At 47.3% G+C, this 25,655-nt stretch overlaps 1 protein-coding gene and 1 long non-coding RNA gene across 2 annotated transcripts in view; both read right to left on the reverse strand.

The window, feature by feature from the left end:
- Positions 1–25,655, reverse strand: part of RAMP3 (receptor activity modifying protein 3) — a 578,022-nt gene that overhangs the window by 405,720 nt on the left and 146,647 nt on the right. The gene's annotated exons all lie outside the window — the stretch shown is intronic.
- Positions 18,890–25,655, reverse strand: part of LOC121001460 — a 15,053-nt gene continuing 8,287 nt past the window's right edge. Inside the window, exons 2-3 of the long non-coding RNA XR_005779064.1 lie at positions 24,814–24,816; positions 18,890–18,954 (exon numbers count right to left, since the gene is read on the reverse strand). This is a non-coding gene — a long non-coding RNA (uncharacterized LOC121001460). The remainder of the gene's footprint in view (positions 18,955–24,813; positions 24,817–25,655) is intronic.

The raw sequence follows: 25,655 nt of genomic DNA on the forward strand, positions 1-25,655 counted from the left end.
CAAAAGGGGCAGCTGCCCCGGGCCCAGTTGCTCCTGGGGGGCCCAAGGCAGCTCCCTGTCCCGTCCCGACCCGATCCTAATCCTATCCTTCACTATGCGAGCAGGAGCAGAGCGGCATGGCTCGCATAGTGAAAGACTTCTTGCTTATGTGACACTGACTGCTGCGCTAGTCTCACCAACCAATGTCACCATAATAATGAGAAAGTGCGGGGGGGGGGGCAGGCGGCTCGCGATGTCTGTGTAGTCAGAGCAGACAGGTCCACATTATCATCAGGTAGATGTCAGCAGCGCAGCAGGGTCACCATCAGGGCAGTAACTGAGCCCTATCAGGGACCCTGCTGGCTGCTGCAAAGAGGCAAAATAGGGGCCACTCATAGCTGCCCCCCATCGGGCAGCCCATATTAAAGTTTACTGACCCCAAGAGAAGGCAGCTCCCCCTCCTCTCTGCAGTGTGATAGTCCGTGTGAGGAGGGGGCGGGGACTCCTCCAGACCTTCAGTGGCTGCAGGAAAAGATGAAAGCTGGCCTGCAGAGACTTCACTTCAGGTAACGTTAGTGCGCCTCATGTGTGGTGCTGGAAGTTCAAGTATGAAGTCCCCTCACTGGCCCTGCTTCCTTCTTACATACAGCAGCAGGGGGATAAGTTACTGTAGGGAGCAGTCAGTCCTAAAGGTGCTGCCTATCACCTGTGTTCAAGTCCAATTCTGTGCCCCCCTGACCTTACAGAGCCCCTGCAACTCTAGTGTTCCCCTGTGTCCCTTGCCCCATCACAGATCCCTGCCCACCAACCACCTCACCTTCTGACATCTCCCCCTGCCCTCTGGAGTTTATATCAGCGCTGGAGCGTTATAAGAGGAGCGGCTGATATCGGTCACATATGATGTAATGTCTCCGGAGGTTATATCAGCACTGGAGCGTTATAAGAGGAGCGGCTGATATCGGTCACATATGATGTAATGTCTCTGGAGGTTATATCAGCGCTGGAGCGTTATAAGAGGAGCGGCTGATATCGGTCACATATGATGTAATGTCTCTGGAGATTATATCAGCACTGGAGCGTTATAAGAGGAGCGGCTGATATCGGTCACATATGATGTAATGTCTCTGGAGGTTATATCAGCTCTGGAGCATTATAACTGGAGCATGTGATATCAGTCACATATGATGTAATGTCTCTGGAGGTTATATCAGCACTGGAGCGTTATAACTGGAGCATCTGATATCAGTCACATATGATGTAATGTCTCTGGAGGTTATATCAGCGCTGGAGCATTATAACTGGAGCATCTGATATCAGTCACATATGATGTAATGTCTCTGGAGGTTATATCAGCGCTGGAGCGTTATAAGAGGAGTGGCTGATATCAGTCACATATGATGTAATGTCTCTGGAGGTTATATCAGCGCTGGAGCAATATAAGAGGAGTGGCTGATATCAGTCACATATGATGTAATGTCTCTGGAGGTTATATCAGTACTGGAGCGTTATAAGAGGAGCGGCTGATATCAGTCACATAGGATGTAATGTCTCTGGCGGTATTTTTTCCCTGGCTGTGACGCTCTGGCTGTGATTGGACATCGCTACAGCCAGGGAGAAGGAGACGCAAATTGAGAAACCCTGGCTTCTGCTCCCTGTTCCGATGCTAGTAATTTGCATAACAGGTGCGATAATTAAACAGGGGCACAGCGGGCGAACGGAGCCGCGCCCAGGAATAATAGTAGGCTCTATTAGATCCCTGTTTGATGCCTACCTAACGTGCCACTTATTTTATAATGTCTGGACCCATAAAAGGTCCTCTTTAAATGGGTTAAAGGGGTTGTCTCACTTCAGTAAATGGCATTTAGCATGCAGTTAATAAAAGGCACTTACTAATGTATTGTGATACTCCATATTGCCTCCTTTCCATCACATTATACACAGCACTTATCCGTGGTTATTACCATCATGTAATCCATCAGCGGTGGCCGTGCTTACACACTATAGGGAAAGGCTGGAAGTGCGCTTAGGCGAACACCTTTACCTATAGTGTGCATGCACGGCCACCGCTGCTGGATTACTCAGTGGTAATAACCACGAATATGTGCTGTGTATAATGTGATGGAAAAGACATACTGTACAGACACAGAATGCACACTGAGTCTTTTTATTTATTTTTTCAGCCCCATTGAAGTGAATTGAACGGTACAGACATGGGAAAAAAAAAATAAGTTAGTGTTCAGGAGCCCTAAGGTGGGCCCCCAGAATCAGTTACACTGGTGGGCCCTAAGTACCCCAGTCCCACACTGCACAGAGGCACTGCAACGCTAGGGTGACCTGAGCCCCGGTCTCCTTCCTGCAGAGCGGTGCCCACTTCAAGCCTGAGCCCAGCTGCCCAGAGCACTGATCCTGAGCCGCTGGAGTCATTCACTGTAAGCTATATTATATATATTACTTGTTTTATGTGAGTAAGGGTGCTGGGTGGTTGGAGAAGGTGGGTGAGGGGGGGGAGGAGTGGATGGAGGGGTTAGTAGTACAGTATTATCTGAATATTGTAAAAAAAAAATACTATATATTTGTGTCAGAAGTTGTGCTTTTTAAATTTTTTGAAAAATGATACAGCCATATTAGTTGATACTTTTGTGCTGATTCTTTTTTTCCCTCTATATTAAGGGACACTACAGTCACCAGAACCACAACAGCTAAACGTAGTAGTTCCGGTGTCTATAGCATGTCTCTGCAAGCTTTTAAATGTAAACACTGACTTTTCAGAAAAAAGGCAGTATTTACATTTACTGCCAAGGAACACGTCTAGTGGCCACTCATCAGACGACCACTAGAGGTGCTTCCTAGTCCAGTGTTGTACAATTTGCAACACTGGCATTCACGCTAAACACTCCTCATAGAAATGCATTGCTTCAAAGCATCTCTATGAAGCCGCGCATGCGCAATAGCCTCCCAATGCTTCTCTATGGGAAAGCAGTGGGTTGGCTATGATATACTCACACACTGCACATTCCTGTGCATTGTATTGATGAGGTTGTATGTGTATTGTGGTGGAGGGTGTGATTGCCTGCTAGAGTGTGGGAAGGTGGGATCCAGGGGGCCCAGGTAAATTCTTGCCCAGGGTCCAATCAATATTAAAGACGGCACTGGACCCAGCCTCTATTTAAGCTGGAGTCACGTAGCGCCGCACGTCACTCTGCTATGATCAGTATAGGGAGAGGTTGCAGCTGCGACGTTAGGGCGAGATTAGGCAGATTAACTCCTCCAAAAGACTTCATTCTGTGATCGATCTGCAGCTGTGGATCATTGAAGTGCTATTATTGACTTGCTCACTTTTTTGAGGCTGCCCAGAGCGTTTTTAGATCAATTTTTTTCTGGGGTGATCGGCGGCCATTTTGTGACTTGTGGTGCGCCAGCACGAGCTATCACCAAGTGTATTTAACCATCGATAATGTGGTTATTTTGTGCTATATCCTACATCAGCTGCAGGCTGAGCCTGTGTCACCGAAGTGCATTTAACCATCAACAGTCTGGTTATTTTTTGGCCATATACTACATCAGCTGCAGGCTGAGCCTGTTTCACCCAAGTGCATTTAACCATCAACAGTCTGATTATTTTTTGGCCATATACTACATCAGCTGCAGGCTGAGCCTGTGTCACCGAAGTGCATTTAACCATCAACAGTCTGGTTATTTTTTGGCCATATATTACATCAGAGGCAAGTTGAGCCTGTCACACAGCGCCTAAAAAATAGACCTGACATTTCTATTCAACCAAATCTGCACAGTTTTAGCTGGTCAAGTTATTTGTAGTGACCGTCAAAGCAGACTTTTTGTTCTGGGTTGAAAAAGCATTCCCAAATTTGCCATTCTGAAAATAACTAGTTTGTGGTATTTCAGGCCTACTTGAAATCTATCCCAAAAAGAAAATCTTCCATTAAAGTTATTGATAGTATCATTCAGAAAAACCTAAGACACACGCTAGCGTGCTGATAGAAGTGTCATTCTGTGATTAAACCTATAACTGTCACACAGCGCAAAAAAAAACAGGTCTCACATCTCTATTCAACCAAATCTGCACAGTTTTAGCTGGTCAAGTTATTTGTAGTGACCGTCAAAGCAGACTTTTTGTTCTGGGTTGAAAAAGCATTCCCAAATTTGCCATTCTGAATATAACTAGTTTGTGGTATTTCAGGCCTACTTGAAATCTATCCCAAAAAGAAAATCTGCCATTGAAGTTATTGATCGTATCATTCAGAAAAACCTAAGACACACGCTAGCGTGCTGAAAAAAGTGTCATTCTGTGATTAAACCTATAACTGTCACACAGCGCAAAAAAAAACAGGTCTCACATCTCTATTCAACCAAATCTGCACAGTTTTAGCTGGTCAAGTTATTTGTAGTGACCGTCAAAGCAGACTTTTTGTTCTGGGTTAATAAAAGCATTCCCAAATTTGCCATTCTGAAAATAACTAGTTTGTGGTATTTCAGGCCTACTTGAAATCTATCCCAAAAAGAAAATCTTCCATTAAAGTTATTGATAGTATCATTCAGAAAAACCTAAGACACACGCTAGCGTGCTGATAGAAGTGTCATTCTGTGATTAAACCTATAACTGTCACACAGCGCAAAAAAAAACAGGTCTCACATCTCTATTCAACCAAATCTGCACAGTTTTAGCTGGTCAAGTTATTTGTAGTGACCGTCAAAGCAGACTTTTTGTTCTGGGTTGAAAAAGCATTCCCAAATTTGCCATTCTGAAAATAACTAGTTTGTGGTATTTCAGGCCTACTTGAAATCTATCCCAAAAAGAAAATCTGCCATTGAAGTTATTGATCGTATCATTCAGAAAAACCTAAGACACACGCTAGCGTGCTGAAAAAAGTGTCATTCTGTGATTAAACCTATAACTGTCACACAGCGCAAAAAAAAACAGGTCTCACATCTCTATTCAACCAAATCTGCACAGTTTTAGCTGGTCAAGTTATTTGTAGTGACCGTCAAAGCAGACTTTTTGTTCTGGGTTGAAAAAGCATTCCCAAATTTGCCATTCTGAAAATAACTAGTTTGTGGTATTTCAGGCCTACTTGAAATCTATCCCAAAAAGAAAATCTTCCATTAAAGTTATTGATAGTATCATTCAGAAAAACCTAAGACACACGCTAGCGTGCTGATAGAAGTGTCATTCTGTGATTAAACCTATAACTGTCACACAGCGCAAAAAAAAACAGGTCTCACATCTCTATTCAACCAAATCTGCACAGTTTTAGCTGGTCAAGTTATTTGTAGTGACAGTCAAAGCAGACTTTTTGTTCTGGGTTGAAAAAGCATTCCCAAATTTGCCATTCTGAAAATAACTAGTTTGTGGTATTTCAGGCCTACTTGAAATCTATCCCAAAAAGAAAATCTTCCATTAAAGTTATTGATAGTATCATTCAGAAAAACCTAAGACACACGCTAGCGTGCTGATAGAAGTGTCATTCTGTGATTAAACCTATAACTGTCACACAGCGCAAAAAAAAACAGGTCTCACATCTCTATTCAACCAAATCTGCACAGTTTTAGCTGGTCAAGTTATTTGTAGTGACCGTCAAAGCAGACTTTTTGTTCTGGGTTGAAAAAGCATTCCCAAATTTGCCATTCTGAAAATAACTAGTTTGTGGTATTTCAGGCCTACTTGAAATCTATCCCAAAAAGAAAATCTTCCATTAAAGTTATTGATAGTACCATTCAGAAAAACCTAAGACACACGCTAGCGTGCTGATAGAAGTGTCATTCTGTGATTAAACCTATAACTGTCACACATCGCAAAAAAAAACAGGTCTCACATCTCTATTCAACCAAATCTGCACAGTTTTAGCTGGTCAAGTTATTTGTAGTGACCGTCAAAGCAGACTTTTTGTTCTGGGTTGAAAAAGCATTCCCAAATTTGCCATTCTGAAAATTACTAGTTTGTGGTATTTCAGGCCTACTTGAAATCTATCCCAAAAAGAAAATCTTCCATTAAAGTTATTGATAGTATCATTCAGAAAAACCTAAGACACACGCTAGCGTGCTGATAGAAGTGTCATTCTGTGATTAAACCTATAACTGTCACACAGCGCAAAAAAAAACAGGTCTCACATCTCTATTCAACCAAATCTGCACAGTTTTAGCTGGTCAAGTTATTTGTAGTGACCATCAAAGCAGACTTTTTGTTCTGGGTTGAAAAAGCATTCCCAAATTTGCCATTCTGAAAATAACTAGTTTGTGGTATTTCAGGCCTACTTGAAATCTATCCCAAAAAGAAAATCTTACATTAAAGTTATTGATAGTATCATTCAGAAAAACCTAAGACACACGCTAGCGTGCTGATAGAAGTGTCATTCTGTGTTTAAACCTATAACTGTCACACAGCGCAAAAAAAAACAGGTCTCACATCTCTATTCAACCAAATCTGCACAGTTTTAGCTGGTCAAGTTATTTGTAGTGACCGTCAAAGCAGACTTTTTGTTCTGGGTTGAAAAAGCATTCCCAAATTTGCCATTCTGAAAATAACTAGTTTGTGGTATTTCAGGCCTACTTGAAATCTATCCCAAAAAGAAAATCTGCCATTGAAGTTATTGATAGTATCATTCAGAAAAACCTAAGACACACGCTAGCGTGCTGATAGAAGTGTCATTCTGTGATTAAACCTATAACTGTCACACAGCGCAAAAAAAAACAGGTCTCACATCTCTATTCAACCAAATCTGCACAGTTTTAGCTGGTCAAGTTATTTGTAGTGACCGTCAAAGCAGACTTTTTGTTCTGGGTTGAAAAAGCATTCCCAAATTTGCCATTCTCAAAATTGTGGTGAACGGGAACAATGAGGAAAACATCTAATAAGGGACGCGGACGTGGACATGGTCGTGGTGGTGTTAGTGGACCCTCTTGTGCTGGGAGAGGACGTGGCCGTTCTGCCACAGCCACACGTCCTAGTGAACCAACTACCTCAGGTCCCAGTAGCCGCCATAATTTACAGGGATATTTGGTGGGGCCCAATGCCGTTCTAAGGATGGTAAGGCCTGAGCAGGTACAGGCATTAGTCAATTGGGTGGCCGACAGTGCATCCAGCACGTTCACATTATCTCCCACCCAGTCTTCTGCAGAAAGCGCACAGATGGCGCATGAAAACCAAGCCCATCAGTCTGTCACATCACCCCCATGCATTTCAGGGAAACTGTCTGAGCCTCAAGTTATGCAGCAGTCTCTTATGCTGTTTGAAGACTCTGCTGCCAGGGTTTTCCAAGGGCATCCACCTAGCCCTTCACCAGGGGTGGAAGAGATAGAATGCACTAACGCACAACCACTTATGTTTCCTGATGATGAGGACATGGGAATACCACCTCAGCACGTCTCTGATGATGACAAAACACAGGTACCAACTGCTGCGTCTTTCTGCAGTGTGCAGACTGAACAGGAGGTCAGGGGTCAAGACTGGGTGGAAGACGATGCAGGGGACGATGAGGTCTTAGACCCCACATGGAATGAAGGTCGTGCCACTGACTTTCAGAGTTCGGAGGAAGATGCAGTAGTGAGACCGAGCCAACAGCGTAGCAAAAGAGGGAGCAGTGGGCAAAATCAGAACACCCGCCACCAAGAGACTCGGCCTGCTACTGACCGCCGCCATCTGGGACCGAGCACCCCAAAGGCAGCTTCAAGGAGTTCCCTGGCATGGCACTTCTTCAAACAATGTGCTGACGACAAGACCCGAGTGGTTTGCACGCTGTGCCATCAGAGCCTGAAGCGAGGCATTAACGTTCTGAACCTTAGCACAACCTGCATGACCAGGCACCTGCATGCAAAGCATGAACTGCAGTGGAGTAAACACCTTAAAATCAAGGAAGTCACTCAGGCTCCCCCTGCTACCTCTTCTGCTGCTGCCGCCTCGGCCTCTTCTGCTGCTGCCGCCGCCTCGGCCTCTTCTGCTGCTGCTGCCGCCGCCTCGGCCTCTTCCTCCGCCTCTGGAGGAACGTTGGCACCTGCCGCCCAGCAAACATAGGATGTACCACCAACACCACCACCTGCGTCACCAAGCATCTCAACCATGTCACACGGCAGCGTTCAGCTCTCCATCTCACAAACATTTGAGAGAAAGCGTAAATTCCCACCTAGCCACCCTCGATCCCTGGCCCTGAATGCCAGCATTTCTAAACTACTGGCCTATGAAATGCTGTCATTTAGGCTGGTGTAAACACACAGAGCTTCAAACAGCTCATGTCACTTGCTGTCCCACAGTATGTTGTTCCCAGCCGCCACTACTTCTCTAAGAGAGCCGTGCCTTCCCTGCACAAACATGTGTCCGATAAAATCAAGTGTGCACTGCGCAACGCCATCTGTGGCAAGGTCCACCTAACCACAGATACGTGGACCAGTAAGCACGGCCAGGGACGCTATATCTCCCTAACTGCACACTGGGTAAATGTAGTGGCGGCTGGGCCCCAGGCGGAGAGCTATTTGGCGCACGTTCTTCTGCCGCCAAGGATCGCAGGGCAACATTCTTTGCCTCCTGTCTCCTCCTCCTCCTACTCAGCTTCCTCCTCCTCTTCTTCCACCTGCTCATCCAGTCAGCCACACACCTTCACCACCAACTTCAGCACAGCACGGGGTAAACGTCAGCAGGCCATTCTGAAACTCATATGTTTGGGGGACAGGCCCCACACCGCACAGGAGTTGTGGCGGGGTATAGAACAACAGACCGACGAGTGGTTGCTGCCGGTGAGCCTCAAGCCCGGCCTGGTGGTGTGCGATAATGGGCGAAATCTCGTTGCAGCTCTGGGACTAGCCGGTTTGACGCACATCCCTTGCCTGGCGCATGTGCTGAATTTGGTGGTGCAGAAGTTCATTCGCAACTACCCCGACATGTCAGAGCTGCTGCATAAAGTGCGGGCCGTCTGTTGGCGCTTCCGGCGTTCACACCCTGCCGCTGCTCGCCTGTCTGCGCTACAGCGTAACTTCGGCCTTCCCGCTCACCGCCTCATATGCGACGTGCCCACCAGGTGGAACTCCACCTTGCATATGCTGGACAGACTGTGCGAGCAGCAGCAGGCCATAGTGGAGTTTCAGCTGCAGCACGCACGGGTCAGTCGCACTGCGGATCAGACCCACTTCACCACCAATGACTGGGCCTCCATGCGAGACCTGTGTGCCCTGTTGCGCTGTTTCGAGTACTCCACCAACATGGCCAGTGGCGATGACGCCGTTATTAGCGTTACAATACCACTTCTATGTCTCCTTGAGAAAACACTTAGGGCGATGATGGACGAGGAGGTGGCCCAGGAGGAAGAGGAGGAAGAGGGGTCATTTTTAGCACTTTCAGGCCAGTCTCTTCAAAGTGACTCAGAGGGAGGTTTTTTGCAACACCAGAGGCCAGGTACAAATGTGGCCAGACAGGGCCCACTACTGGAGGATGAGGATGAGGAGGAGGTGGAGGAGGATGAGGATGAAGCATGTTCACAGCGGGGTGGCACCCAAAGCAGCTCGGGCCCATCACTGGTGCGTGGCTGGGGGGAAACACAGGACGATGACGATACGCCTCCCACAGAGGACAGCTTGTCCTTACCTCTGGGCAGCCTGGCACACATGAGCGACTACATGCTGCAGTGCCTGCGCAACGACAGCAGAGTTGCCCACATTTTAACGTGTGCAGACTACTGGGTTGCCACCCTGCTGGATCCCCGGTACAAAGACAATGTGCCCACCTTACTTCCCACACTGGAGCGTGATAGGAAGATGCGCGAGTACAAGCGCACGTTGGTAGACGCGCTACTGAGAGCATTCCCAAATGTCACAGGGGAAAAAGTGGAAGCCTAAGGCGAAGGCAGAGGAGGAGCAAGAGGTCGCCAACGCAGCTGTGTCACGGCCAGCTCCTCTGAGGGCAGGGTTAGCATGGCAGAGATGTGGAAAAGTTTTGTCACCACGCCACAGCTAACTGCACCACCTCCTGATACGGAACGTGTTAGCAGGAGGCAACATTTCACTAACATGGTGGAACAGTACCTGTGCACACCCCTCCACGTACTGACTGATGGTTCGGCCCCATTCAACTTCTGGGTCTCCAAATTGTCCACGTGGCCAGAGCTAGCCTTTTATGCCTTGGAGGTGCTGGCCTGCCCGGCGGCCAGCGTTTTGTCTGAACGTGTATTCAGCACGGCAGGGGGCGTCATTACAGACAAACGCAGCCGCCTGTCTACAGCCAATGTGGACAAGCTGACGTTCATAAAAATGAACCAGGCATGGATCCTACAGGACCTGTCCATCCCTTGTGCAGATTAGATATTAACTACCTCCCCTTAACAATATATTATTCTACTCCAGGGCACTTCCTCATTCAATACTATTTTTAATTTCATTTTACCATTATATTGTGGGGCAACCCAAAGTTGAATGAACCTCTCCTCTGTCTGGGTGCCGGGGCCTAAATGTGTGACAGTGGCCTGTTCTAGTGGTGGGTGACGTGAAGCCTGATTCTCTGCTATGACATGAATACAGATTCTGCGCTGACATAAGGCCAGATTCTCTGTTACGGGACCTCTCTCCTCTGCCTGGGTGCCTGGGCCTAAATGTGTGACAGTGGCCTGTTCCAGTGGTGGCTGACGTGAAGCCTGATTCTCTGCTATGACATGAAGACAGATTCTGCGCTGACATAAGGCCAGATTCTCTGGTACGGGACCGCTCTCCTCTGTCTGGGTGCCGGGGCCTAAATGTGTGACAGTGGCCTGTTCCAGTGGTGGGTGACGTGAAGCCTGATTCTCTGCTATGACATGAATACAGATTCTGCGCTGACATATGGCCAGATTCTCTGTTACGGGACCTCTCTCCTCTGCCTGGGTGCCGGGGCCTAAATGTGTGACAGTGGCCTGTTCCAGTGGTGGGTGACGTGATGCCTGATTCTCTGCTATGACATGAAGACAGATTCTGCGCTGACATAAGGCCAGATTCTCTGTTACGGGACCTCTCTCCTCTGCCTGGGTGCCGGGGCCTAAATGTGTGACAGTGGCCTGTTCCAGTGGTGGGTGACGTGATGCCTGATTCTCTGCTATGACATGAAGACAGATTCTGTGCTGACATAAAGCCAGATTCTCTGTTACAGGACCTCTCTCCTCTGTCTGGGTGCCGGGGCCTAAATGTGTGACAGTGGCCTGTTCCAGTGGTGGGTGACGTGAAGCTTGATTCTCTGCTATGACATGAAGACAGATTCTGCGCTGACATAAGGCCAGATTCTCTGTTACGGGACCGCTCTCCTCTGTCTGGGTGCCTGGGCCTAAATGTGTGACAGTGGCCTGTTCCAGTGGTGGGTGACGTGAAGCCTGATTCTCTGCTATGACATGAATACAGATTCTGCGCTGACATAAGGCCAGATTCTCTGTTACGGGACCTCTCTCCTCTGCCTGGGTGCCTGGGCCTAAATGTGTGACAGTGGCCTGTTCCAGTGGTGGGTGACGTGAAGCCTGATTCTCTGCTATGACATGAATACAGATTCTGTGCTGACATAAGGCCAGATTCTCTGTTACGGGACCTCTCTCCTCTGCCTGGGTGCCGGGGCCTAAATGTGTGACAGTGGCCTGTTCCAGTGGTGGGTGACGTGAAGCTTGATTCTCTGCTATGACATGAAGACAGATTCTGCGCTGACATAAGGCCAGATTCTCTGTTACGGGACCGCTCTCCTCTGTCTGGGTGCCGGGGCCTAAATGTGTGACAGTGGCCTGTTCCAGTGGTGGGTGACGTGAAGCCTGATCCTCTGCTATGACATGAATACAGATTCTGCGCTGACATAAGGCCAGATTCTCTGTTACGGGACCTCTCTCCTCTGCCTGTGTGCCTGGGCCTAAATGTGTGACAGTGGCCTGTTCCAGTGGTGGGTGACGTGAAGCCTGATTCTCTGCTATGACATGAAAACAGAATCTGCGCTGACATAAGGCCAGATTCTCTGTTACAGGACCTCTCTCCTCTGTCTGGGTGCCGGGGCCTAAATGTGTGACAGTGGCCTGTTCCAGTGGTGGGTGACGTGAAGCTTGATTCTCTGCTATGACATGAAAACAGATTCTGTGCTGACATAAGGCCAGATTCTCTGTTACGGGACCTCTCTCCTCTGTCTGGGTGCCGGGGCCTAAATGTATGACAGTGGCCTGTTCACGTGGTGGGTGACGTGAAGCCTGATTCTGTGCTATGACATGAAGACTGATTCTGCGCTGACATAAGGCCAGATTCTCTGTTACGGGACCGCTCTCCTCTGTCTGGGTGCCGGGGCCTAAATGTGTGACAGTGGCCTGTTCCAGTGGTGGGTGACGTGAAGCCTGATTCTGTGCTATGACATGAAGACTGATTCTGCGCTGACATGAAGCCAGATTCTCTGCTATGGCATGAAGAGACTGATTCTCTGCTGACATGAAGCCAGATTCTTTGCTATGGCATGAAGAGACTGATTCTCTGCTGACGTGAAGCCAGATTCTCTGCTATGGGACCTCTGTCCAATTGATATTGGTTCATTTTTATTTTTTAATTTTTATTTTAATTCATTTCCCTATCCACATTTGTTTGCAGGGGATTTACCTACATGTTGCTGCCTTTTGCAGCCCTCTAGCTCTTTCCTGGGCTGTTTTACAGCCTTTTTAGTGCCCAAAAGTTCGGGTCCCCATTGACTTCAATGGGGTTCGGGTTCGGGACGAAGTCCGGATCGGGTTCGGATCCCGAACCCGAACATTTCCGGGAAGTTCGGCCGAACTTCTCGAACCCGAACATCCAGGTGTTCGCTCAACTCTACTTATGACCACAAGGGTGGCCCTCACTGGCAGGTGGTATAAAAGTAGGAGGATAACTCCAGCAGACCATGGCTGAAGTACCCCTCTGACTACTGCTCTCAGCAGAGGCTATATAGGGCCAAGTAGCCACACCCACGCAGACACACCCAGTGCTCACATACTAGGAAGGGATTTGACCCTTCTCACACCAGGGAAGGGAAGACAGACACTTAAAGGGGACGTGCACATATAAATAACCTCGTGCACAACAAACAGACAAAGTGCATACACAAAACTACACGTTGCCAAAGACAACCGCATGCATGGACAGCGAGACGCCCAGCAACCAGCTCAGGCTGCTCCACTGAGGCAAGATACTAGCCCTCACCTGTGGTTGACAACAATACACAGACCGCGGGCAAATGCATGCGGCTCCCAAGGAGTCACAACTAGAGTTGAGCGAACACCTGCATGTTCGGGTTCGAGAAGTTCGGCCGAACTTCCCGAAATGTTCGGGTTCGGGATCCGAACCCGACCCGAACTTCATCCCGAACCCGAACCCCATTGAAGTCAATGGGGACCCGAACTTTTCAGCACTAAAAAGGCTGTAAAACAGCCCAGGAAAGGGCTAGAGGGCTGCAAAAGGCAGCAAAATGTAGTTAAATCCCCTGCAAACAAATGTGGATAGGGAAATGAATTAAAATAAATAAAAATTAACCAATATCAATTGGAGAGAGGTCCCATAGCAGAGAATCAGGCTTCATGTCAGCAGAAAATCAGTCTTCATGTCATAGCAGAGAATCAGGCTTCACGTCAGCCAAAACTGGAACAGTCCATTGTCATATATTTAGGCCCCGGCACCCAGACAGAGGAGAGAGGTCCCATAACAGAGATTCAGGCTTCATGTCAGCAGAGAATCAGTCTTCATGTCATAGCAGAGAATCAGGCTTCACGTCAGCCAAAACTGGAACAGTCCATTGTCAGATATTTAGGCCCCGGCACCCAGAAAGAGGAGAGAGGTCCCATAGCAGAGATTCAGGCTTCATGTCATAGCAGAGAATCATGCTTCACGTCACCCAAAACTGGAACAGTCCATTGTCAGATATTTAGGCCCTGGCACCCAGACAGAGATGAGAGGTCCCATAGCAGAGATTCAGGCTTCATGTCATAGAAGAGAATCATGCTTCACGTCAACCAACACTGGAACAGGCCACTGTCAGATATTTTTAGACCCCGGCACCCAGACAGAGGAGAGGTTCATTCAACTTTGGGTTGCCCCGCAATATAATGGTAAAATGAAAATAAAAATAGTATTGAATGAGGAAGTGCCCTGGAGTACAATAATATATGGTTAAGGGGAGGTAGTTAATGTCTAATCTGCACAAGGGATGGACAGGTCCTGTGGGATCCATGCCTGGTTCATTTTTATGAACGTCAGCTTGTCCACATTGGCTGTAGACAGGCGGCTGCGTTTATCTGTAATGACGCCCCCTGCCGTTCTGAATCCACGTTCAGACAAAACGCTGGCCGCCAGGCAGGCCAGCACCTCCAAGGCATAAAAGGCTAGCTCTGGCCACGTGGACAATTTGGAGACACAGAAGTTGAATGGGGCCGAACCATCAGTCAGTACGTGGAGGGGTGTGGACACGTACTGTTCCACCATGTTAGTGAAATGTTGCCTCCTGCTAACACGTTCCGTATCAGGAGGTGGTGCAGTTAGCTGTGGCGTGTTGACAAAACTTTTCCACATCTCTGCCATGCTAACCCTGCCCTGCCATGCTAACCCTGCCCCCTGCCGTGACACAGCTGCATTGGCGACCTCTTGCTCCTCCTCTGCCTTCGCCTTGGGATTCCACTTGTTCCCCTGTGACATTTGGGAATGCTCTCAGTAGCGCGTCTACCAACGTGCACTTGTACTCGCGCATCTTCCTATCACGCTCCAGTGCATGAAGTAAGGTGGGCACATTGTCTTTGTACCGGGGATCCAGCAGGGTGGCAACCTAGTAGTCCTCTCACGTTAAAATGTGGGCAACTCTGCTGTCGTTGCGCAGGCACTGCAGCATGTAGTCGCTCATGTGTGTCAGGCTGCCCAGAGGTAAGGACAAGCTGTCCTCTGTGGGAGGCGTATCGTCATCGTCCTGCGTTTCCCCCCAGCCACGCACCAGTGATGGGCCCGAGCTGCGTTGGGTGCCACCCCGCTGTGAACATGCTTCATCCTCATCCTCATCCTCCTCCACCTCCTCCTCATCCTCGTCCTCCTCGTCCTCCAGTAGTGGGCCCTGGCTGGCCACATTTGTACCTGGCCTCTGCTGTTGCAAAAAACCTCCCTCTGAGTCACTTCGAAGAGACTGGCCTGAAAGTGCTAAAAATTACCCCTCTTCCTCCTCCTCTTCCTCCTCCTGGGCCACCTCCTCTTCCATCATCGCCCTAAGTGTTTTCTCAAGGAGACATAGAAGTGGTATTGTAACGCTGATAACGGCGTCATCGCCACTGGCCATGTTGGTGGAGTACTCGAAACAGCGCAACAGGGCACACAGGTCTCGCATGGAGGCCCAGTCATTGGTGGTGAAGTGGTGCTGTTCCGCAGTGCGACTGACCCGTGCGTGCTGCAGCTGAAACTCCACTATGGCCTGCTGCTGCTCGCACAGTCTGTCCAGCAGGTGCAAGGTGGAGTTCCACCTGGTGGGCACGTCGCATATGAGGCGGTGAGCGGGAAGGCCGAAGTTACGCTGTAGCTCAGACAGGCGAGCAGCAGCAGGATGTGAATGCCGGAAGCGCGCACAGACGGCCCGCACTTTATGCAGCAGCTCTGACATGTCGGGGTAGTTGCGAATGAACTTCTGCACCACCAAATTCAGCACATGCGCCAGGCAAGGGATGTGCGTCAAACCGGCTAGTCCCAGAGCTGCAACGAGATTTCGCCCATTATCGCACACCACCAGGCCAGGCTTGAGGCTCACCGGCAGCAACCACTCGTCGGTCTGTTGTTCTATACCCCGCCACAACTCCTGTGCGGTGTGGGGCCTGTCCCCCAAACATATGAGTTTCAGAATGGCCTGCTGACGTTTACCCCGGGCTGTGCTGAAGTTGGTGGTGAAGGTGTGTGGCTGACTGGATGAGCAGGTGGAAGAAGAGGAGGAGGAAGCCGAGTAGGAGGAGGAGGCAACAGGAGGCAAAGAATGTTGCCCTGCGATCCTTTGCGGCGGAAGGACGTGCGCCAAACAGCTCTTCGCCTGGGGCCCAGCCGCCACTACATTTACCCAGTGTGCAGTTAGGGAGATATAGCGTCCCTGGCCGTGCTTACTGGTCCACGTATCTGTGGTTAGGTGGACCTTGCCACAGATGGCGTTGCGCAGTGCACACTTGATTTTATCGGATACTTGGTTGTGCAGGGAAGGCACGGCTCTCTTGGAGAAGTAGTGGCGGCTGGGAACAACATACTGTGGGACAGCAAGAAACATGAGCTGTTTGAAGCTGTCTGTGTCCACCAGCCTGAATGACAGCATTTCATAGGCCAGTAGTTTAGAAATGCTGGCATTCAGGGCCAGGGATCGAGGGTGGCTAGGTGGGAATTTACGCTTTCTCTCAAATGTTTGTGAGATGGAGAGCTCAACGCTGCCGTGTGACATGATTGAGATGCTTGGTGACGGAGGTGGTGGTGGTGTTGGTGGTACATCCTCTGTTTGCTGGGCAGCAGGTGCCAACGTTCCTCCAGAGGCGGAGGAAGAGGCTGAGGCGGCAGCAGCAGAAGAGGTAGAAGGGGGAGCCTGAGTGAGTTCCTTGTTTTTAAGGTGTTTACTCCACTACAGTTCATGCTTTGCATGCAGGTGCCTGGTCATGCAGGTTGTGCTAAGGTTCAGAACGTTAATGCCTCGCTTCAGGCTCTGATGGCACAGCGTGCAAACCACTCGGGTCTTGTCGTCAGCACATTGTTTGAAGAACTGCCACGCCAGGGAACTCCTTGAAGCTGCCTTTGGGGTGCTGGGTCCCAGATGGCGTTGGCCAATAGCAGACGGACTCTCTTGGCGGTGGGTGTTCTGCTTTTGCCCACTGCTCCCTCTTTTGCTACGCTGTTGGCTCGGTCTCACCACTGCCTCTTCCTCCGAATTCTGAAAGTTAGTGGCACGACCTTCATTCCATGTGGGCTCTAAGACCTCATCGTCCCCTGCATCGTCTTCCACCCAGTCTTCCTCCCTGACCTCCTGTTCAGTCTGCACACTGCAGAAAGACGCAGCAGTTGGCACCTGTGTTTCGTCATCATCAGAGACGTGCTGAGGTGGTATTCCCATGTCCTCATCATTAGGAAACATAAGTGGTTGTGCGTTAGTGCATTCTATCTCTTCCACCCCTGGGGAAGGGCTAGGTGTATGCCCTTGGGAAACCCTGCCAGCAGAGTCTTCAAACAGCATAAGAGACTGCTGCATAACTTGAGGCTCAGACAGTTTCCCTGATATGCATGGGGGTGATGTGACAGACTGATGGGCTTGGTTTTCATTTGCCATCTGTGCGCTTTCTGCAGAAGACTGGGTGGGATATAATGTGAACATGCAGGATCCACTGTCGGCCACCCAATTGACTAATGCCTGTACCTGCTCAGGCCTTACCATCCTTAGAACGGCATTGGGCCCCACCAAATATTGCTGTAAATTCTGCTGGCTACTGGGACCTGAGGTAGTTGGTTCACTAGGACGTGTGGCTGTGGCAGAACGGCCACGTCCTCTCCCAGCACCAGCACGACCATGTCCACGTCCCTTACTAGATGTTTTCCTCATTGTTACCGTTCACCACAATAAGAAAAAAATTATTTGATTATTATAGATTTAAAGTAGGCCTGATACAGCAGAAACCACTGATTTAGAGAATTGCTAAGTTGGGAATTGTATTTCAACCCAGAAGAAAAACTGTGCTTTGGCGGACACTAAATGAATTGACCAGCCTCAGCAATAAACACAGATTTAGCTGAATATAAATTTTAGGCCTATTATTTAGGCGCTGGGTGACAGGTATACGTTTACGGACAGAATTAAACTTGGAAATGCACGGTAGCGTGTGAAGTTATTGAGGATGACACTATCCGCACCTTAAATCTAATATACCCTTTTATGGATCGATTTAAACTTGGCCTGATACAGCAGAAAAAAATTATTTAGGGAATTGCTAAGTTGGGAATTGTATTCAACCCAGAACAAAAACTGTGCTTCGCCAGACAGCAGACAGTATTACAATTGGCTAGCCACAGCTGAAACACCAGATTTAGGGTACTGCTATTTTGGCAATTGTATTTTACCCTTCAATAAAATAGCAAGCACAGCCAAGCCCCTGATGTAGGATATAGCAAAAAAATAACCACACTATTGATGGTTAAATGGACTTGGTGGCAGCTTGTGCTGGCGCACCACAAGACACAAAATGGCCGCCGATCACCCAAGAAAAAAGTGACATAAAAACGCTCTGGGCAGCCTAAAAACAGTGAGCAATTAAATAGCAGCAGTTCAATGATCCACAGCTGTAGCTCGATCACTGAATTAAGTGTTTTTGCAGAGTTAATCACTGTCTAATCTGGCCCTAACAGCAGCTGCAACCTCTCCCTACACTGATCAGAGCAAAGTGACGTGCGGCGCTACGTGACTCCAGCTTAAATAGAGGCTGGATCACATACTGCACTGGCCAATCACAGCCATGCCAATAGTAGGCATGGCTGTGATGGCCTCTTGGAGCAAGTAGTATGACGCTTGTTGATTGGCTGTTTTGCAGCCTTTCAAAAAGCGCCAAGAAAGTGCCGAACACCGAACCCGAACCCGGACTTTTACGAAAATGTTCGGGTTCGGGTCCGTGTCACGGACACCCCAAAATTCGGTAAGAACCCGAACTATACAGTTTGGGTTTGCTCATCCCTAGTCACAACCATGACCATGGTCGTGACACTCTCACCCCTCAAAGCCCCCCCACCAAAAAAAAAGGAAACTGGTGCGGGACCCAACAAGGGGATAGGAGAAAGGAAAACTAAAGGAAACAGCGTCAGTACCTGCGAGTCTCCCCAGGACTGCTGCCGGACCCTGGAGCAACACACAGGGACCAGGATCCGACTGCCAGCCTCTGGAGCAACACACAGGAACCAGAGAACAGCAAAGAAACAGCCCGAGGAGACCGCACTGATACTGCGTCCACTCTCTATTAACGTCCCTACTCCAGCCGCTGCCAACAGACACTCCTACCCAGCACACAGCCGGAACACTAACGGAGCGCTGCCAGCAGACGACCAGAGATAGGAACATAGAGAGGGACGAGGGATCACCAACACGGACGGTAAGGTGGCGGGGAATAAGCCACCAACCGCGCCGTTAACGGTGATCCCCAAAACGCTCTCCCTCTGGAGAACGCGCATGCAGGCCAAAAACAGATGGCACTGCATGCTGCACCCTCTTTCGAAGGTGTGCAACCACACACCAAACGAACCACAGTGAGGGAATAAAAAAATAAGGGGACACCAAAACAGGCCACGGTGAAGAAATGGCGGGGAATAAGCCACTTACCGGGCCGTCAGCGGCGAAACCCCCATAACGCTCTCCCTCCGGAGAACGCGCATGCACCCCATCAACAGATGGTGGTACATGCTGCACCCTCTTTCGAGGGAAGCGCCACGTGAGGAGCCATTGTGGTCATACTGTCACGACTGAGGATGGGGAAAACCCTCAGCCGTGCGATGCCACGAGATGTTAGTCGCTGCTCGGCCAGGACAGTAGAATTAGGGAGCAGGTCACCTCCTAACGCACCCCTAATCTGACCCTGACTCCTAGCTGCATGAGCCGACCTTGATGGTAGGAGGGCTCATGCTCAGGAACCTCGGATCCCTACTCACCCTCCGCCGATCCCTGAACTAGGAGCTGGGTAGACCACCTGTTCCTCCTGGATGCGGAGAAACAGGAGTCTAAAACTGGCCGAGCTGCAAGGGGATATAAACATAAACAGACTATGGATATGGCAGGAGAGTGAAAGACTTCCACCCCTACCTGCCACAGACACACTGACTGGATCCCTGGACACAAGTGCTGAAGTCCACACACAGACATAACAGGACACAGCACACATAAACACACAGGAAGCCAGAACCATAGCTGCACTAATAACAGACACCACATAAACATAACATCACATAACAACATTTTGCTTATGACCACAAGGGTGGCCCTCACTGGCAGGTGGTATAAAAGTAGGAGGATAACTCCAGCAGACCATGGCTGAAGTACCCCTCTGACTACTGCTCTCAGCAGAGACTATATAGGGCCAAGTAGCCACACCCACGCAGACACACCCAGTGCTCACATACTAGGAAGGGATTTAACCCTTCTCACACCAGGGAAGGGAAGACAGCCACTTAAAGGGGACGTGCACATATAAATAACCTCGTGCACAACAGACAAAGTGCATACACAAAACTACACGTTGCCAAAGACAACCGCATGCATGGACAGCGAGATGCCCAGCAACCAGCTCAGGCTGCTCCACTGCCCAACAAACCACAAGTTGCCAGCGGCAACCACACATGAGGCAAGATACTAGCCCTCACCTGTGGTTGACAACAATACACAGACCGCGGGCAAATGCATGCGACTCCCAAGGAGGTCACTTTTGCTACATTTTTCAAGCTGCTAGAAGTTTCCGGAGACTGGAGAAAATGGTTGGCATGGCAGAACATTACAATAGCTTTATATGCAGATAGAGTGCTCCAATATATTTGCAATTGCGCAAATCGGTAATTAATGATGCGCATATTTTTGTGCAATACCTGAAACTTCACATTTTAGCAGGTCTGACTACATATTACTGATTGGTGCACTAAGTATTGGTGTGAACTTCTGACATCACAGCACTATGTATGTAGCATGTATGTATGGACAGCAGAACCTATCACACTACCTAACGCCCAGCACTGGAACCTATCAGCCAAACTATATAACGATCTAACCTACACTGACTATCTCCCACTAACTATCTGTAATATATATATAAATATATATATATATATATACACACAGTATATTTATATATATTTATATATATATATATATATATATATATACACTGCGTGCAGAATTATTAGGCAAATGAGTATTTTCACCACATCATCCTCTTTATGCATGTTGTCTTACTCCAAGCTGTATAGGCTCGAAAGCCTACTACCAATTAAGCATATTAGGTGATGTGCATCTCTGTAATGAGAAGGGGTGTGGTCTAATGACATCAACACCCTATATTAGGTGTGCATAATTATTAGGCAACTTCTTTCCTTTGGAAAAATGGGTCAAAAGAAGGACTTGACAGGCTCAGAAAAGTCAAAAATAGTGAGATATCTTGCAGAGGGATGCAGCACTCTTAAAATTGCAAAGCTTCTGAAGCGTGATCATCGAACAATCAAGCGTTTCATTCAAAATAGTCAACAGGGTCGCAAGAAGCGTGTGGAAAAACCAAGGTGCAAAATAACTGCCCATGAACTGAGAAAAGTCAAGCGTGCAGCTGCCAAGATGCCACTTGCCACCAGTTTGGCCATATTTCAGAGCTGCAACATCACTGGAGTGCCCAAAAGCACAAGGTGTGCAATACTCAGAGACATGGCCAAGGTAAGAAAGGCTGAAAGACGACCACCACTGAACAAGACACACAAGCTGAAACGTCAAGACTGGGCCAAGAAATATCTCAAGACTGATTTTTCTAAGGTTTTATGGACTGATGAAATGAGAGTGAGTCTTGATGGGCCAGATGGATGGGCCCGTGGCTGGATTGGTAAAGGGCAGAGAGCTCCAGTCCGACTCAGACGCCAGCAAGGTGGAGGTGGAGTACTGGTTTGGGCTGGTATCATCAAAGATGAGCTTGTGGGGCCTTTTCGGGTTGAGGATGGAGTCAAGCTCAACTCCCAGTCCTACTGCCAGTTTCTGGAAGACACCTTCTTCAAGCAGTGGTACAGGAAGAAGTCTGCATCCTTCAAGAAAAACATGATTTTCATGCAGGACAATGCTCCATCACACGCGTCCAAGTACTCCACAGCGTGGCTGGCAAGAAAGGGTATAAAAGAAGAAAATCTAATGACATGGCCTCCTTGTTCACCTGATCTGAACCCCATTGAGAACCTGTGGTCCATCATCAAATGTGAGATTTACAAGGAGGGAAAACATTACACCTCTCTGAACAGTGTCTGGGAGGCTGTGGTTGCTGCTGCACGCAATGTTGATGGTGAACAGATCAAAACACTGACAGAATCCATGGATGGCAGGCTTTTAAGTGTCCTTGCAAAGAAAGGTGGCTATATTGGTCACTGATTTGTTTTTGTTTTGTTTTTGAATGTCAGAAATGTATATTTGTGAATGTTGAGATGTTATATTGGTTTCACTGGTAAAAATAAATAATTGAAATGGGTATATATTTGTTTTTTGTTAAGTTGCCTAATAATTACGCACAGTAATAGTCACCTGCACACACAGATATCCCCCTAAAATAGCTAAAACTAAAAACAAACTAAAAACTACTTCCAAAAATATTCAGCTTTGATATTAATGAGTTTTTTGGGTTCATTGAGAACATGGTTGTTGTTCAATAATAAAATTAATCCTCAAAAATACAACTTGCCTAATAATTCTGCACTCCCTGTATATACCAGAAATAGGACAGCACTCCAAGACTTGAAAAAACTGTGTCTTTATTCACCCATGTGAAGCAGTAGCGACGATTCAGCTCACAACTGAGCCTTTCTCAAGCAAAGAAATACAAGCTTGTGCCTTCCTTAAATAGCACTCAAATAATCAGGTGACCAATGAACATACAGATCAAAAACATGTGACCAATTAACATGTGAAGACCATTTACCTAATTGAGTCATGTGAGCAATTACATATGCAAAATATCCTAACACTTGATACCTAAGATTGCACATATTTGTGTTACATCCAAACACTTTACATTTAATAGTGTATTTACCAAAGTGCGTATGTACGCAACCACAGTGAATTTAATCGATGTGAAATTAATAAATATATAAATCATTAAAATCACCAACCACGTAGACTGAGAGAAAAGGGCGTTTGACTATGTCCGACAATACCGCGCGTCCATGTGAATACTGGCCAAAATTGGCATTTTTAACTAGTACTGCAGATACCACATAGTGTCAAAGACAAACCTCTCACGCCAAGTTGTGCACGCAGCCCAGCTCCACTACATCGCCAGTAGCCCGGCTCCCCTGTATTTCCTATGTGGAAGCCAGCGCATGTGCATAGTGCGGCATCGACTTAGAAGTGCCATCTTTGTTTCTGGAAGGGTACCAGTATTACCAATGTGTCAACCTAACTATCCGGGCCAATCGGAGAAGGATCCAACCTCCCAGATGGATCAACCCCTCCAAAGTTGTGGTCAGGTAAGGGGGACACCACACGTCAAGTAAGGGGGACACCAGACTCAAAATATTGAAAAATAAAGAAATGTGGTGGATATACACCCTAGACAGCTTAAAACCTAAAGGATTAAATGTTGACTATAACCCTGGATGTGTTTAGATGGCTGCTTGCCTGACATTCAATGATTGATGCTTTCGAATACAATCCCTGTATTATAGGTGGAATATAGATTTACAAGCAAATGAGTAACTCTCTCTTTTCTCTTTTCCTTTTAGACACCATGTAGAACTGATGTGAAGACGGCGAATATAGAAGCGTGAACATATGTGACCGCTCGCGGTGTTCCATGCGTATAGAATTAACTGGATGGTTTTTCCTGCATTAATGGTTCCACTCTGTGTCAAATAAATCTCTGCTAGCAAGCGATATACATGGGAGATCCCCATTAGAGTATCTATGGACCGTAATGGTGAGATGGTTCGGGGTATACCACATTTATGTGTGGTGTCCCCCTTACCTGACCACAACTTTGGAGGGGTTGATCCATCCGGGAGGTTGGATCCTTCTCCGATTGGCCCGGATAGTTAGGTTGACACATTGGTAATACTGGTGCCCTTCCAGAAACAAAGATGGCACTTCTAAGTCGATGCCGCACTATGCACATGCGCTGGCTTCCACATAGGAAATACAGCGAAGCCGGGCTACTGGCGATGTAGTGGAGCTGGGCTGCGTGCACAACTTGGCGTGAGAGGTTTGTCTTTGACACTATGTGGTATCTGCAGTACTAGTTAAAAATGCCAATTTTGGCCAGTATTCACATGGACGCGCGGTATTGTCGGACATAGTCAAACACCCTTTTCTCTCAGTCTACGTGGTTGATGATTTTAATAATTTATATATTTATTAATTTCACATCGATTAAATTCACTGTGGTTGCGTACATACGCACTTTGGTAAATACACTATTAAATGTAAAGTGTTTGGATGTAACACAAATATGTGCAATCTTATGTATCAAGTGTTAGGATATTTTGCATATGTAATTGCTCACATGACTCAATTAGGTAAATGGTCTTCACATGTTAATTGGTCACATGTTTTTGATCTGTATGTTCATTGGTCACCTGATTATTTGAGTGCTATTTAAGGAAGGCACAAGCTTGTATTTCTTTGCTTGAGAAAGGCTCAGTTGTGAGCTGAAACATCGCTACTGCTTCACATGGGTGAATAAAGACACCGTTTTTTCAAGTCTTGGAGTGCTATCCTATTTCTTATATATATTAAGGGTGAGAAGCTCATTCCCCTGGACGCTGCACCTGAGCCAGTTTACTGTTGCCGCCGAATCCTCATATACAGTACAGACCAAAATTTTGGACACACCTTCTCATTCAAAGAGTTTTCTTTATTTTCATGACTATGAAGGCATCAAAACTATGAATTAACACATGAGGAATTATATACATAACGAACAAGTGTAAACAACAGAAAATATGTCATATTCTAGGTTCTTCAAAGTAGCCACCTTTTGCTTTGATTACTGCTTTGCACACTCTTGACATTCTCTTGATGAGCTTCAAGAGGTAGTCCCCTGAAATGGTCTTCCAACAGTCTTGAAGGAGTTCCCAGAGATGCTTAGCACTTGTTGGCCCTTTTGCCTTCACTCTGCGGTCCAGCTTACCCAAAACCATCTCGATTGGGTTCAGGTCCGGTGACTGTGGAGGCCAGGTCATCTGGCGCAGCACCCCATCACTCTCCTTCATGGTCAAATAGCCCTTACTTTCAAAGTTTTCCCAATTTTTCGGCTGACTAACTGACCTTCATTTCTTAAAGTAATGATGGCCACTAGTTTTTCTTTACTTAGCTGCTTTTTTCTTGCCATAATACAAATTCTAACAGTCTATTCAGTAGGACTATCAGCTGTGTATCCACCTGACTTCTCCTCAACGCAACTGATGGTCCCAACCTCATTTATAAGGCAAGAAATCCCACTTATTAAACCTGACAGGGCACACCTGTGAAGTGAAAATCATTTCAGGGGACTACCTCTTGAAGCTCATCAAGAGAATGCCAAGAGTGTGCAAAGCAGAAATCAAAGCAAAAGGTGGCTACTTTGAAGAACCTAGAATATGACATATTTTCAGTTGTTTCACACTTGTTTGTTATGTATATAATTCCACATGTGTTAATTCATAGTTTTGATGCCTTCAGTGTGAATCTACAATTTTCATAGTCATGAAAATAAAGAAAACTCTTTGAATGAGAAGGTGTGTCCAAACTTTTGGTCTGTACTGTATATATATATATATATATATATATATATATATACTAACTAACTATCTAATGTAATGACACAGCACAGAAATGACACTGCTCTCTCTCTTTCAGAAATGAAAAAAAAAATGCAGAAAATGGCTGCTGGGGAGGTTCTTATATAGTAAGGGGTAAGAAACTTTCCCATTGGTTGCTAGGGATGTTGCTAAGCTCAGACAAAGACATTGCAGCCTTCTCATTTGCCCACAAGCATGAA

The sequence above is a fragment of the Bufo bufo genome, chromosome 5, assembly GCF_905171765.1.
Source record: "Bufo bufo chromosome 5, aBufBuf1.1, whole genome shotgun sequence".
NCBI classification, from domain to species: domain Eukaryota; kingdom Metazoa; phylum Chordata; class Amphibia; order Anura; family Bufonidae; genus Bufo; species Bufo bufo.